This window comes from Armigeres subalbatus, chromosome 1 (genome assembly GCF_024139115.2).
Source record: "Armigeres subalbatus isolate Guangzhou_Male chromosome 1, GZ_Asu_2, whole genome shotgun sequence".
In the NCBI taxonomy this organism is placed as follows: domain Eukaryota; kingdom Metazoa; phylum Arthropoda; class Insecta; order Diptera; family Culicidae; genus Armigeres; species Armigeres subalbatus.
This window is the reverse complement of record NC_085139.1, coordinates 315,398,681-315,415,250: the sequence shown is the minus strand read 5'-3', so window position 1 is coordinate 315,415,250 and position 16,570 is coordinate 315,398,681. Positions and strand designations below refer to the sequence as shown.

The window sequence follows — 16,570 nt, the reverse complement described above, 5'->3', positions numbered from 1 at the left end:
AAATTTCGGACATGGATGCACTTTAGAGTGTAAAATGTCAAAAATAAACAAACAAACAAACAAACACACTAATCCCACTCGATAGTTCGATTAGAGGAATAAAGACGTAACCGTGTGGCTTCTCTAATTGATCTCACTTTCAACTTTAAGAAAATAACTATTTGGAACGCGTGTTCACTATGACTGCCGCTTTAGTCGTTCCTAAGGGCCAGTATCAAAATTACAAGAGCCCGACCACAGGGAAACTAAAACGCTAAAATCTTCCCTGCTATCAGGTGAAAATCATCAACAATTACCTATTGGCCCTCAATCAGCGGAGCGAGTTCCAATGCGCACGATATCGTCGCAGGCGTCCCCAGGGCAGTATACTCGGGCTCCTACTGTGTTTAACCTGTTCACCTCCGACATGTCAGAACCTCCAGAAGGCGACATTTTGTTTCTTTTCGCAGATGACACCTTCATCGTCTACCAAGGTAGAGTGATCAGAACGCTAATGGTGAAACTCCAACGAGGCCTGGATGCCCTGGCAGAGTAGCTCTGCAGCTGGAAGATTTGTATCAACGCGGCGAAGACCCAGGTCATCATTTTACCCCATTAAAAAATCCCCCAAACATGTTACGCTTGAAAATTGTAAAATCATTCTCAATGGGCCAATGAGCAGACTACCTTGGCTTGACCCTCGACAGCAAGCTTATTTTCCGGCAACAGGTCGACAAGACGGTTACGAAGTGTAACGCTTTTTTGAAATTACTGAACCCTTTGATTGTCGTCATTGTCCCCGAAAGATAAGTTTGCTGTCTACAAGCGAATCATCCTCCCCATGGTCTAATACGGCATGCTGATCTGGGAGAACTGTGTCAAAACTCATCTTCTGTAAATCCAACGAGTTCAATACAAGTTCCAACCTTGTCGTAGTTTTCGCGTAACCAGGTACCCTGGGACGCGACTTGCAAAGAGGAAAAAATATAACTTCATCTGCTGCCAGTCAACTGCTATCATGAACTGTCAGATGCAGCCAACAGCTTTTTGTGTGAAAGTATTGTTATCCTTAATAAAATATTTTACATTATTTTTGTGTTTCAAATACTTTTTCACTTCAACGAGTGTTCCAAATCATCCGTTTAGTTTATTGATAATAAGTTATATATGTGTGTTTTGTTTCTGGTATAAAAATCCTTATGAAAATGAATTTACTAATTCGTGAATTGGATTCACTTTTATTGTGCTCAGAATAGTCCACCTGGGGATTAAGTGAAACAGTCAAGGAAACAGTTGAAACTCGATTATCAATGTGATGAAGAAAAAGAACAAGAACTCCTTGAAGAAATATGTTCATTATCACAGGAAATAATTCAATATGCGCCACACTGCACAGGTTAGTAATTTTAATATTAAAGTTTTGTTTGACGCTATTGGATGGATTCGAATGTTGGTGGGTGAGGGGTAGGGGAGGTGCGTGGTTGACCCGTTGAAGATCCAGTGCCATTTTAACTGCCATCGTGGTATTCTTCAAACTGTGTCACTGTTAGAATGATACTTCAGCGTTTCAAGCATGTCCACATAATAAAAATTCAACAAGAGTTACAAATAAAAACAATTGAAAAAATCAAAATAAATAAAAGCTAATGGAAAGAGGCTTTCTACATTACAGCCTTTCGGTACATTTAGTGGACGAGAATGGTGAAAAATCAAGCCCATAGTGCAATCGGGCCGATTTTTAATGGGAAACAATAAGACAGGACTCTCCGTCGAATTCAATTTGCCGCAATCGGCCCAAAAATTGAGTGAGTTGTGAGATCGGGCCGATTTCAGGTAGCCAGCAACCAACGGAATAAGTTTCCCAGTTGAATGCAACGTGTCACGAGCTAATCGATAAACCAAAGTTGCCCGAAAACTAAATGAGCTCTTTGCAAGGGCCACAAGTATGAAAAATTGTATGTTGGTCTTAGCTTTTGGGCCTATAGTGCAATCGTATATATAATAGGAAATAATATAATATCGTATTATATATCGTACATATAATAGGATATTATAATAGTAAATAACGGGATACGATTTTCCGTCGAATGCAACTTGTCGTGAGCAAATCGGTTAAGGTTTGGGCCCGAAAATAAGTGAAATTTTTGCGTGATTTTGCGCACACACACAAATACACACATACATCCATACATACACACGGTTTAGAGGAGGGGCCTATAGAATGAATAATTTAACAAATCACGCAGATGCAGGAGCGGCGAACCCGTTCGCCAGTAGTGGGTTGGTGAGATCATCGCCGTCAGTAGCAGTAGTGCTACAGTAACAACAGCAGCAAAAGCAGGATCAAAAGGAGCAGAAAAAGCAGGAACAACTGCAGCTGCAGGAGCAGCGGCCAGGGCAGAGCGAGTTGCACAAGCCCCCACAAAAGCCTAAAATAGTGGCTGCTAAGAAATTGGTGGAGGAACTCCACAATTTCGTGGATGGGAGGAACAACGTCCATAAGGAGATTAAGGACATGGTTCACAGGATCCGTAAGGCGTTAGTATTGGCAGTGAATGAATTCGATACAGCAGCGCTGAGGGCCGATGTAGCGGAGCACGCATTGGCACAAACTAAGCCACATGCTGTTATAGTTCCGCCGGAACAGGGAGGTATCGGGACATTTCCGTTATATCCTAAGAAGCAGGGGAAAGAGAAACTGCCCGGGGTGGAGAGTACACCAGCCTCCATGATTCCTAAAAGGGAAAGAATTTCACCGGGAGATGAGGCGGACTCAAGAGGCACAGACACGGGCGGACGCTGTCGCCGTCGAAGGTACAGACGCTACTCCACAAGAAGAAGGATTGAGTACCGTAGTAGGTCAGAAGGAGAAGAAAAAGAAACAACTGGAGTGAAAAGAGACAAGGAAAATGGAGCAGAACGAGAAAGAAAAGCGTCCACCTCATAAAAAGACGTCGAAGGGGGAAGCTTTACTTTACTTCGAGTTAAAGAAGAACCCTGTGGTTCATAGTTCGGTTATGCAGGAGCGCATTGCGAAATCATTGGGCTCAGAGGCGGAAGGCAAAGCCTTAGCTCCAGAAATGGTGATTTTGTGCAGAGACCTAGGTGAGATCACGTCAGTAGAAGAGCTGTGGGGTACACTACAGGCGCAGAGGCTTCCAACAAAATGGTGGAGGCGGACAAGGTGAAAGTAGGACGGTTTGGCCACCAGGCGCGTATCTGCAAAGGCCCGGCAGATCCGGTCTATGTAGGAAATGTGGTGAAGAAAGACACGTTACTAGAGACTGCACGAAGTAACCAAGATGCCTGCTCTGCAAGCCGGAGGACGGAAACGACCATACGACGGGTGGTTTCCAATGCCCTACCTACAAGAAGATGATGGCTGGTCGGGATTAAAAGAGATCATCCAGTTAAATCTCAATCATTGCGACAGCGCACAGCAGCTGTTGTGGCAGGCGACAACAGAAGCAATGTGCGAAGTGACAATTATTGCTGAGCCATACCGGATTCCTTCTGACAACGGCAACTGGGTGGCGGATGCCACGGGGATTGCGGCTACATAAGTAATGGGCAGATTTCCTATCCAAAAGATGGTAATTAGTTCAAGCAAGGGTTTCGTAATCTCCAATATTAACGGGATCTTTGTGTGTGGCTGTTACGCACCCCCAAGGTTGACTTTGGAGCAGTATAACCGGATGCTGGACTCACTCACGGAGAAGCTGATCGAAAACCGGTGATCATCGGAGGCGATTTCATTGCTTGGGCAGTTGATTGGGGAAGGAGACTGACTTACGCCAGAGGTTACAGTTTTCTGGAGGTGCTGGCTAAGCTGGAAGTAAGATTGGGCAACGATGGTACCGTTAGTCAATTTCGCAGAGATGGCAGGGAGTCCATCATCAATATCACGTTCTGCAGTCCGTCGATGGCGAGGAACATGAACTGGAGAGTTTGTGATGATCATCATTTGCTCACAATAAGTTTTATACGACGGGTATTTTAGCATTGAATGCAAATAAATGTGAATGGTGGAATCACCTACCAGTGCTCTATTTGACTTTTCTCATAAGAAATTACCTTGAATTGAACATTTTTTTAAATAACTTGAAAATGTGCAAATATGTGCAAACTTTCTCGACGCTCCCTGAAAGGTCTGATGGTACTCTGAAACGTGGTACATGTAAAGTAGCGGTGACATGCGGCGACAAAAGACTTTTTTCATTGTCAAAATCGTCGAATTTTCAGAAATTTTCAATCAAGTGGCTAAAAACAACAAAAGCATTTTTTATGAATGTAAAATGTGCTATGGGAAGGTTTTAGTATGACTATTAATGTAGCTAATAAAATAGAACATATCATACGGTGTAGATATGTGTTCTTTACGCATTTTTGGAATTCAACTTTTTCCACATTTTTCACTAGGGCCACTTTGACGCCTCTAACAACAATGAAAACCATTTTCAAATTAGTTTTGAATCAGTGCGCATGAAAATATAGTTTATTTACTTTTTAATGAGATCAAAAAAGTATACAATCTGCGAAATCATGTTTTGGTAGTTTTGGTAGCCCGGCCATTGTGCTATGGGCTCGGAAGTTATAGGCAAAATACCATTTTCAAGGAAAGGGATACTAGCAGACAGTTTTCCGATTTTTGCGAAATTCAAGTACTCAAAAACTATTGTGCGATCTCACTATATGGTTTGTGGATTCACAGCGTTTAAGCCTCTTCACTGAACGCTACGCGGTCACTCAGTACGATGGAGACGCAAGGTTAATTATGTTTCGAATCAGGGGCAGGCCAGAGTAAACGCGACGTGCGATGCGACGCGACAGTGCAATTTGACAGCCTGTTGATAATGATTGTTATTCTTTTACGTGAGTCGCATCGCTCGTCGCGTTTACTCTGGCTTGCCCCTTACTCTTGCTTAGTCTGGTATCTTGGTACCAGGCGCGCATCGAACCGCGTATTCAGTCTCTGCATTCACTGTAACTTGGCACTGTAAGAGGCATAGCACCAGATTTGTGCTCCCTACTAGAATTGGGGAAATGAAATAATCTTCAAAGAACAAAGATATTCCATTTGATCTATTCCATTTGATCTCATTTCGTGTGTTCCTTGAGTTTTACAAACTGCTGCATTGTCTCAGTGATTGTCTATCTCATGTATTCCACAAAACAGTTTGGAATGTGGATCGTCTAGATTAAGCTGATATGAAGAATCTGGCGATTAATAACTTATGTATTTGCTTAATGAACACTAAACGTAATTCGACAAGTGGGGATGCAGGAAAGGAGAAGGCAAAACAAATCACATTATCGAATAGTTGTGTGAAAGGATAGGCTAAAATATATTCATAAATATTTCGTTGGCACCAATTAGGAGGATTATTAAGTTGCACACTTCTCTAGTTTTAAGGCTCCACATGGCCATCTCAGAGAGTTTATATTTTTGCCATTCGATTCGCCACAAAAGTCGTCCAATTGCTGGGTGTTACCTTGATGCAACTCAAAACACACCTTGAATCGCAACAAAAATGTACAGTGAACGATGACCCAAGGGAATTTTCAACCTTTTCCCATAAATGAGCATAACTTAGTGCTTCATATTATTCCAGCAGTGGTAGTAATTGTATTTTTAGTGGGCCACATTTGATTTCAAAGTAAGATGTAGCGAAACCTTTCCATTCACATATCTGGACCGTAGATATAGGCATGATTCCCGACAGTTGATATGAAATTTTCGTCTAATAACTCTTCCTTTTCCTTTAGACCATTTGCAAAGCTGCATCTAGACTTCAACTCTGACGCCAGGTTTTAACACAACTAAGACGTCATTTGTGGCAAATAACGCCGAACATGTCAATGTAGCACTCAGCTAAGGCTACGTGTAGATCCACAAACACGCATACAGACATCTTTACACACGTACGGTACAAACATGCAGACACATGCCCACCCAGCCAGCTGGGGCATTAAACCTTAGCCTCCAATTCGTTCCAGGATGCTGCTTGCATCCTGGCTCCGGTAATGTCGTTTTTGGCTCCTTGGTATTTCGTTCATCTTCCACCATTTTTTTTGCTCTCCGTATTTTGCGGCAGCAACTCCAAAACACGTTACATAAGTCGTAAACTTGTGATTACCTCCTCGGACACGACGTCGCTGTTTGCTGAATGGATTAGGATAGGAGGACGAAGACTCTCAGCAGCTGGGATTGGAGGAACAAGAAACATCCCATCAGCAGGGAAGGGAAGTGATTCCGGTTGAGCGAGTTTGGCTCTGCTTTTCAGATGGGTTGACTTTTGTAATGATGGCAGGAAAACATGTGAAACATGCCGTAAGTCAAAGCGGAAGTAAAGTTTCGAAGGGAGGGCTGCGAGGGGTGCGTTCTCGGTCTATTTCCGATGAATCAAGGCCAGTCAGTGATGCCAGACGAGTGCTTTGAATTTGAATTCCGAAAGCCTTGCCTAGCAATTTCGAAGCAGTAGTAACAGCAGTAGGCACTTGCGTTGGGTTGCATTCCCCAGTTCGGAATGCATGACATGCTTGGATAGGGGAACGTAGCTTTGATGCACATACTCAGGAGAATGAACCGTTGCTAATAATGCATGTGTGGGAATTTGATGTTACGCCTGTAATCACTTCTCCGTAGAAAGCTCCGGGCAGCTGATGCTTCTTTGTATGACATCCATAAACTGTAAATGAATAATAAATAAATATGTAAATGATTGATGCTTTCAGTGTTCTGCTTTGGTCCGTGTGGGACCGGTGATGACAGAAAGCACCGAATGTCCCGAAGCGGTTCTCTCTATTGAAAGGATTACGTCGTTTCAATCAAGTTTCCGTTCGCTGCCGGATCTTTGCTCATCCGTGCCCGTTGCACAGAGGAAGCAGGTGGGTGTATTTTCGGAAATGTTGCCCCAGGGTTGACATTGTAGGAGCTGTCCTTCGCTTCCACCACGGTGGAAAGGTTATTTGGATACCGGCGAGGGCGGTAAAAGTTGTTCCATCTATGGCTGCAGTCCCCGGATAGAATGTGTGCGGTTTCACCTTCGATGAGATTTCGATCCCCGGAGCGCATTATTTGTAGGTTGGATTTCGGGAAATTAGACGAGGATCCTGGTTCATCCCTTAGCCAATTTACGTCGCACACCTCAAGCGCCTTGTATGAGCAGCCATTGAAGTGGGCAGATGAGAACGTGGATGATGGTGGTGTATAGTTTCACATTTAAATTCTTGTGTCGCCGTGACTGAATCATGCAGAAGGGATGACTGAATCATGAAAGGTCTCTTAGTTTCAAAATGATAATATCATAATAAGTATCAGAAAAAGTGTCCAATTATTCTGAATGAATTATAGAAACATGTCAAAACGCAACCGAATGTTATTATTCTTCTTTAAAAAACTCGGAGAACTTCTACCGAAATTCGGAGATTTTTTCCGGAAACTCGAAAAATTTCTTCCGAAACTAAAAATTCAAAAAATTTATTTTCGAAATTCGAAGAATATAAAAAATTCCTCCGACTTTCTGTAATAAAAAAAGAAATTTCTTACAAAATCTGTAGAATTTGAGTTGAAACTCGGATTTTTATTTTTGTCAAAATATGAAAACCATTTTCAAAACTACGAGAGCTTCAAAGATCTTTCTTCCGAAATATGAAGAATTTCAGAAAAATATTTTAAGCTCTTTTAGTGGAATGTATTCAACCGACTAAGACCGTCTAAGTCTAATATGGAATTAAATGGAGAGTACTTAACTCGTCTTAGACGGTTTATGGAGAATTTGTTTCGTAATTTGGAGAATTTGTTCTGAAATTCGGATAATTTGTTCAGAAATTTGGAAAATTCCTTTCGAATTTCGGAGAATTTCTTTCGAAATTGAAAGAATATATTTCGAAATTCGAAGAAATTGTTTCGAAATTCGGAGAATTAATTTCAAAATTCGACGAATTTATTTCGAAATTTGGAGAATTTATTTTGAAATTCGGAGAACTTCTTTCGGAATTCTGAGAATTTCTTTAGAAATTTTAAGAATTTATTTTCGAAATTTGTGGAATTGGCTTCGTAATTCGAAGAATTTATTACGGGATTTGAATATTATTTTTCGGAATTCGAAGAATTTTTTTCGAGCTTCGAAGAATTGATTCCGAAATTTGGAGAATTTCTTTCGAAATTTTAAGAATTTGTTTCGAAATTATAAGAATTTCTTCTAAAATTTGAAGAATATCTTTCGATATTCGGAGGTTTTTTTAGAATCGGGCTTGGTTCTTTCGAAATTTGAAGAATTTATTTTGATATTCGAAGAATTTCTTTCTTTCGGAATTATAAATTTTTTTTTCGAAATTCGAAGAATTTCTTTCGAAATTCCAAGAATTTCTTTCGAAATTCGAAGAATTTCTTTCGAAATTCGAAGAATTTCTTTCGAAATTCGAAGAATTTCTTTCAAAATTCGAAGAATTTCTTTTCGAAATTCGAAGAATTTCTTTCGAAATTCGAAGAATTTCTTTCGAAATTGAAGAATTTCTTTCGAAATTCGAAGAATTTCTTTCGAAATTCGAAGAATTTCTTTCGAAATTCGAAGAATTTCTTTCGAAATTCGAAGAATTTCTTTCGAAATTCGAAGAATTTCTTTCGAAATTCGAAGAATTTCTTTCGAAATTCGAAGAATTTCTTTCGAAATTCGAAGAATTTCTTTCGAAATTCGAAGAATTTCTTTCGAAATTCGAAGAATTTCTTTCGAAATTCGAAGAACTTCTTTCGAAATTCGAAGAATTTCTTTCGAAATTCGAAGAATTTCTTTCGAAATTCGAAGAATTTCTTTCTAAATTCGAAGAATTTCTTTCGAAATTCGAAGAATTTCTTTCGAAATTCGAAGAATTTCTTTCGAAATTCGAAGAATTTCTTTCGAAATTGGAAGATTTCCTTTGGAAATTCGAAGAATTTCTTTCGAAATTCGAAGAATTTCTTTCGAAATTCGAAGAATTTCTTTTCGAAATTCAAAGAATTTCTTTTCGAAATTCGAAGAATTTCTTTTCGAAATTCGAAGAATTTCTTTCGAAATTCGAAGAATTTCTTTCGAAATTCGAAGAATTTCTTTCGAAATTCGAAGAATTTCTTTCGAAACTCGAAGAATTTCTTTCAAAATTCGAAAAATTTCTTTCGAAATTTGAAGAATTTCTTTCGAAATTTGAAGAATTTCTTCCGAAATTTGAAGAATTTCTTTCGAAATTCGAAGAATTTCTTTCGAAACTCGAAGAATTTCTTTCAAAATTCGAAGAATTTCTTTCAAAATTCGAAAAATTTCTTTCGAAATTCGAAAAATTTCTTTCGAAATTCGAAGAATTTCTTTCGAAATTCGAAGAATTGCTTTCGAAATACGAAGAATTTCTTTCGAAATTCGAAGAATTTCTTTCGAAATTCGAAGAATTTCTTTCGAAATTCGAAGAATTTCTTTCGAAATTCGAATTCGAAGAATTTCTTTCGAAATTCGAAGAATTTCTTTCGAAATTCGAAGAATTTCTTTCGAAATTCGAAGAATTTCTTTCGAAATTCGAAGAATTTCTTTCGAAATTCGAAGAATTTCTTTCGAAATTCGAAGAATTTCTTACGAAATTCGAAGAATTTCTTTCGAAATTCGAAGAATTTCTTCCGAAATTCAGAGAGAATTTCTTCCGAAATTCAGAAAGAATTTCTTTCGAAATTCGAAGAATTTCTTTCGAAATTCGAAGAATTTCTTTCGAAATTCGAAGAATTTCTTTCGAAATTCGAAGAATTTCTTTCGAAATTCGAAGAATTTCTTTCGAAATTCGAAGAATTTCTTTCGAAATTCGAAGAATTTCTTTCGAAATTCGAAGAATTTCTTTCGAAATTCGAAGAATTTCTTTCGAAATTCGAAGAATTTCTTTCGAAATTCGAAGAATTTCTTTCGAAATTCGAAGAATTTCTTTCGAAATTCGAAGAATTTCTTTCGAAATTCGAAGAATTTCTTTCGAAATTCGAAGAATTTCTTTCGAAATTCGAAGAATTTCTTTCGAAATTCGAAGAATTTCTTTCAAAATTCGAAGAATTTCTTTCGAAATTCGAAGAATTTCTTTCGAAATTCGAAGAATTTCTTTCGAAATTCGAAGAATTTCTTTCGAAATTCGAAGAATTTCTTTCGAAATTCGAAGAATTTCTTTCGAAATTCGAAGAATTTCTTTCGAAATTCGAAGAATTTCTTTCGAAATTCGAAGAATTTCTTTCGAAATTCGAAGAATTTCTTTCGAAATTCGAAGAATTTCTTTCGAAATTCGAAGAATTTCTTTCGAAATTCGAAGAATTTCTTTCGAAATTCGAAGAATTTCTATCGAAATTCGAAGAATTTCTTTCGAAATTCGAAGAATTTCTTTCGAAATTCGAAGAATTTCTTTCGAAATTCGAAGAATTTCTTTCGAAATTCGAAGAATTTCTTTCGAAATTCGAAGAATTTCTTTCGAAATTCGAAGAATTTCTTTCGAAATTCGAAGAATTTCTTTCGAAATTCGAAGAATTTCTTTCGAAATTCGAAGAATTTCTTTCGAAATTCGAAGAATTTCTTTCGAAATTCGAAGAATTTCTTTCGAAGAATTTCTTTCGAAATTCGAAGAATTTCTTTCGAAATTCGAAGAATTTCTTTCGAAGAATTTCTTTCGAAATTCGAAGAATTTCTTTCGAAATTCGAAGAATTTCTTTCGAAATTCGAAGAATTTCTTTCGAAATTCGAAGAATTTCTTTCGAAATTCGAAGAATTTCTTTCGAAATTCGAAGAATTTCTTTCGAAATTCGAAGAATTTCTTTCGAAATTCGAAGAATTTCTTTCGAAATTCGAAGAATTTCTTTCGAAATTCGAAGAATTTCTTTCGAAATTCGAAGAATTTCTTTCGAAATTCGAAGAATTTCTTTCGAAATTCGAAGAATTTCTTTCGAAATTCGAAGAATTTCTTTCGAAATTCGAAGAATTTCTTTCGAAATTCGAAGAATTTCTTTCGAAATTCGAAGAATTTCTTTCGAAATTCGAAGAATTTCTTTCGAAATTCGAAGAATTTCTTTCGAAATTCGAAGAATTTCTTTCGAAATTCGAAGAATTTCTTTCGAAATTCGAAGAATTTCTTTCGAAATTCGAAGAATTTCTTTCGAAATTCGAAGAATTTCTTTCGAAATTCGAAGAATTTCTTTCGAAATTCGAAGAATTTCTTTCGAAATTCGAAGAATTTCTTTCGAAATTCGAAGAATTTCTTTCGAAATTCGATGAATTTCTTTCGAAATTCGAAGAATTTCTTTCGAAATTCGAAGAATTTCTTTCGAAATTCGAAGAATTTCTTTCGAAATTCGAAGAATTTCTTTCGAAATTCGAAGAATTTCTTTCGAAATTCGAAGAATTTCTTTCGAAATTCGAAGAATTTCTTTCGAAATTCGAAGAATTTCTTTCGAAATTCGAAAAATTTCTTTCGAAATTCGAAAAATTTCTTTCGAAATTCGAAGAATTTCTTTCGAAATTCGAAGAATTTCTTTCGAAATTCGAAGAATTTCTTTCGAAATTCGAAGAATTTCTTTCGAAATTCGAAGAATTTCTTTCGAAATTCGAAGAATTTCTTTCGAAATTCGAAGAATTTCTTTCGAAATTCGTAAAATTTTAATTTAATTTTTTTTTGAAATTTAGAGTTTTTTTTCAACTTCAGATAATTTGTGAATTTTTGTTTCAAAATTTTGAGAATTCGTTCCAAAACTCGGGAAATGGCTTCTTAAATTCGAAGAATTGCTTTCAAAATTATGAGAATTTGTTATGAAATTTGGATAATTTGTTTCGAAATTCGGATAATTTCGTTCGTATATGCATATCATAATTTATATACTGCCTTATCTAATTTGGCCATATGTGTCATGCCACCTAGCAATTACAGTAGGATTGTACGACAATTCCACGAATGTCACATTTCCCCAAATGAAACCATTCCCCGAAAAGAAAGTATTTTCTGCAAACACATCTTTGCGATCGATTGTATGGGTCCGAGCAGAGCAGTTTGTCTTCTTGGAGATTATTACCGGAAGATCCTCCAATAGTATTGAATGTTCTTGATCCTCCAAGATGTGTTAGTAAATTATAAAGATATCAGAGTACAGTGTTTCCAAGGTAGCTTTTTTAAATAATCTAAAAACGGCTGCATTTTTTGAAAAAGTAAAATTGCGAACAGTAATTCCCTCCTAAAGAACTATAAGGCAAAGGTGGATGTGAATCCTTTTGAACAAAAATAGGGACCTGAATGAGGCAACGGTGAATGTGATTCCTTGTTCAAAAAGTATGCATCTGTCGGAGTAATGCAATAGTATATGTGATCCTTCTTTCAAAAACGGGCTTTGTGGTCATACGGCTATCGCTTCTGCCTCATACGCAGGAGGTCGTGGGTTCTATCCCAGGCCCGTTCCATTCTCCTACTTTGTTTCTTTTCATATACACCCAGGTTTTTTTTTACACGGTTTGGTTTTGGTCGTTTAAGACCTTCAGCGTCAATGAAGCAATGAGTTAACCCCACCAAAAATTCACAAAAAATCAAAGAAAATTCAGGGGGTATTTGAAAAGCTGTAAAAGTTCAGGTTAACCGAGAAATTAATGAATTCCAACCGCGTAAAAAAAAACCTGGGTGTAATCGCTAGAACTGGAAATGGGCTTTCATACCGTTTCTATCTTCTATCCCTATAACTACAACTAGATTAGTTCTAGCAGGTAACTGTTAGAATTCTAAATGAGCGAAAAAGTTCGTTTCGGCATCCAATTAGAATACTACACCACCCTTTCATTACTATCACATTGGCAAACCCGTTAACCAAGAAACACCTCTGCCATAAAACCTAATCCCCAGATTCCAATAAAATTCCGCAGGAACTCGTGGCGAGTGCAGAGGTGTTCTCGGCTTGCAGTGGGCTAGTAACTGCATCATTAATTCCTTCCCATCCCCGATGACCATGAGGACGTGGCCAGCGCCGTTATCGACCTTCCAAAAATACTTGAACTCTCGGACTGTGCACATTGAAGTTGGAGTGCCATTGGTTCCCTGTGCAATTGCGATTGTTCTGGTCGATCACGGAGTAGCAAAAACGAAATGCACGGTCATCATGCTCATGCTCAGTATATGTGATCCTTCTTTAAAAGTGGGTTGTTTCCCAGAATAATGAAACAGTGAATTTATTTTATTATAGATATTCTTTTCTTTAATAAAATACATCTTCCCGGAATAAGGAGATGGGGGTTGTGATCCATTCTTTAAAAGAAAGCATTTTCACGAAGGAAGGAAATGGTAAATGTGTCCCCTCCTTCACAATCAGCCGCTAGCTCGAAATAAGGCAAATGAGTTTCCTTCGGGAAGCAGGTGTTTACCCGCAATACCCGAGCAGGAGAAATTGGCTCAATAATACTTAATTTTGTTATTGATATCATACTCTGTTATGAACTAGCCCAGCATAAGAGTAAAATACCAAAGGAATAATACCAAAAACTATTATGCACAATAGTTAAACCATAACAAACTCAGTTATTGAATAGAATTTCAATACCAAATGCATAACCAATTATTATTCGTTTCGTATTGAAATGGTATGCCTCAAGTATTCTGCATAGTATATACGAGATCCCTCCTTAACCTTCTAAGACCCGCATGGTCCTGGATCGCTTACGGAGTTCCGCCGCTTTTGCAAACGCCAATAAGCGTGCTTTTTTAAAGTTGCTGTTCTTTTTACATCTAGGCGAGTCACGAAAACTTAAGCAATAAACATTCCACCGAAACACATCTCGAAATTCAAAACTAAATGCCCTCTGTCATGTCACAACTGTCATTTTTATTATTACACGCAGCAAAGCTGAAATAATAAAAATGACAGTTGTGCGTGGCTTACATTTTGCATTTAGGAGGTTTGCCTTTAAAAAGGAATCATCTCTTCGATTTGTCTTAAACCGGGCAGTTGCCATCATTCAAAGAAGGCATTATCTTGTCCCTTTGCATTAAACCGCGCTGATGCTCCATCATATACCGATCAATGAATCACGTCGACGTGATCAAATGTCTTCAAGAATGCTTTATCTCCTCTATTCTCTTTATTACGGCCAGATGCATTCGTTCATAGAACGCATTGCATTTTTTCACGACTTTGCTTTCGTCTTCTTCGATCGCTCTACTTTCCACCTCAAACTTGGCCTACTTTTCAATTTGGTGTTCTATTAGCACTACCACGATTAATAAATTGAAAGTTTCCCTACGCCCAACAGTTGCACAAATATGTTTCCCACCTGAAAGCATCCTAGGTCGTGACGAGAATCGAACTCGCATTCTCCGGATTGGTCATCCTACGCCTGTTCTCACATGGCTAACTGGATACCCATCGCTTTGAACCGTATTCAAAAAGAAGAGGGAACCATTCGGGGAATTGTCATTCGGGAAATTTGCATTCGGGGAAATTGCATTCGGGGAATTGGTTTTCTGGGAATTATCGTACAATCCACTGAAGTCTTCAAACGATGTTCGCAAACTAATGCTGTCAACCGTCGTCAATACGGTACGAAGGACCAAAAATGTTTGCGCGTGAGAAACAAATTGGTTCGTCGTTAGTCGCAACATTCAATAGAGGTAATAATCTATAGAGGACGATTGTCGCTGCGGTTCCCTTTGTTATCGTTCCCAAACATGTTGGGTACCTATCTGTCAAAACGTACTGATTTTTCCTTCGTTGACATTTAGTGCCCTATCTTCGCCAGCAAAAGATGTTTCGCCAGTGATGACAGCGACAATCTTCCTCTATAGTTTATTACCTCTATTCAACATTCACTACGACAGCTTTGTTTCGAAACTAATCAGAAAACCGATATTATAGCTAAGGCTTTCTCTCGTCTCGAATTATTCTTCTAGCTTTATGTTTGCTATGTACCAACATATCCCGCTGATTGTTGAGAGATTGTTTCAACTATTTTCTCTTATCCCGTCATCAAATAATTTGATCCGACGAGTGATAAGGGAAAACCGCCGTATTTGCACCTGTGGATTTTATTTGAATGCACGCAGAATCACTTTTGGTTAGCCTTTGCGTTCCAATAAATTTTCGGTGAAAATTCGAATGGATTTTCCGTGTATTTCAGAAAGGATTTATTGTGGAAATTTGATAGAGTATTCAGTAGGAGTTTAGAAGAAATTTAGCAGTAAATTATTACGAATTATCAACATAAAACTCTGAGGGAAATTCCATATATTTTCTTTTGCACTGCTCAAGTTATTTTTTAAGAACTCACGAAGGAAATTTCTCCCAAATTCCACGATTAGTTCTACAGAATTTCAGAAGAATATTTTTCAAACTACCCTTCAGGAAAGTTTGAGATTTTTTAGAGATCGTGATGTTTTCTATGTGCTCGGATGAGATGTTGAAATTCCCTTATCACTAATATGTGTCCATCCTTGAGCATTGTAAACCTAACCTCTAGTCACCAACGCTACGTTGGCTTATGCCTCTCTCTCTCTAACTAAATAATAAGATGATATCGTTTTTACATATAACAAAGAACCGTGGCTCCGTAAAGTGGTATGCACGCCTGAGCATACCAAATAAACGATCTTAAAAAAAGAATATTCTTCCCACCGTTTGAATCGTTTTCCACCAGATTATTTCGTAATGTACAAAAAGTACCGATTTCCGACATTGAAAAATAATGAATTATGTCACAAAAAACTTTTACCACCTCTCTTCCGGAAGTGATCGATTTTTTCAAGAGAAAAAAAATTGTAACAGTCGTTTCAGCCCCAATTTTGTTGGGGACACGGGCTGGGATGTTTTTTTTCCCTCGACATGACAAAGATTAACTGACTGACACAAGTTTGGGTGTGGAATGATTCATTCCAAAGCTAGATGGTAAAGCAATTTCCTGTCGAAAGTACACGATTTCTATTTGGAACCTGGAGAATGACAAGCAAATCGTAACTCGCTTGACCCGAGCCTACATCAAGACTATTTTTCACAATAAACGTGATTGCATTACAATTCAAGTCCAGCATGAGGAGAAAAAAAAAATCTAATTCACTTTTTCACGTTTTCCCATTTTTTCTGCAGGTAAGTCGAATCGTGTTTTCCTCCCACCACCCCGATCGAAGTAAGTAGAACTGTGTTCCTCGGCATCTTCGTCGGAATTAGTCTACCGTGAACGGCAGCAGTACGTGCTTGTCATATGCGCTGCCATTTTCGTAGTTTACCGGGCGCTCTTATCGCCTCCGAGCGGGCTGCGATTGTTCGGAGATAACGAGATCTCCACCGGGAAAATAACCACAACAAAACCAGACCCAACCGGAGGAGCAGGCCACGTACGTACAGGAATGTAGTAGTTCGCATATGTGTAGAAGTGCCCCTCCAGGATGATGATATTCCGCAGAGGCCGGCCCTCCCGTCGGCAGAGAAGGATGTGCCGCAAAATGTATGGAAATCTTATTATCTTTCATTCCGCCCTGATAATTTTCAATACACGAAAAATGTACCGGGCCTAGGCTCCAGGAAACGGAGTGGAATAACTGGAAGAGTCGCAAACCGAACGGAAAGCATCATCCAGCGTGC

The 16,570-nt window shown here is 38.2% G+C and overlaps 1 protein-coding gene across 1 annotated transcript in view; it reads left to right on the top strand.

Annotated features, from left to right (window-relative positions):
- LOC134217963 (uncharacterized) overlaps window positions 1–16,570 on the top strand; it is a 575,616-nt gene that overhangs the window by 219,307 nt on the left and 339,739 nt on the right. The window lies entirely within an intron of this gene.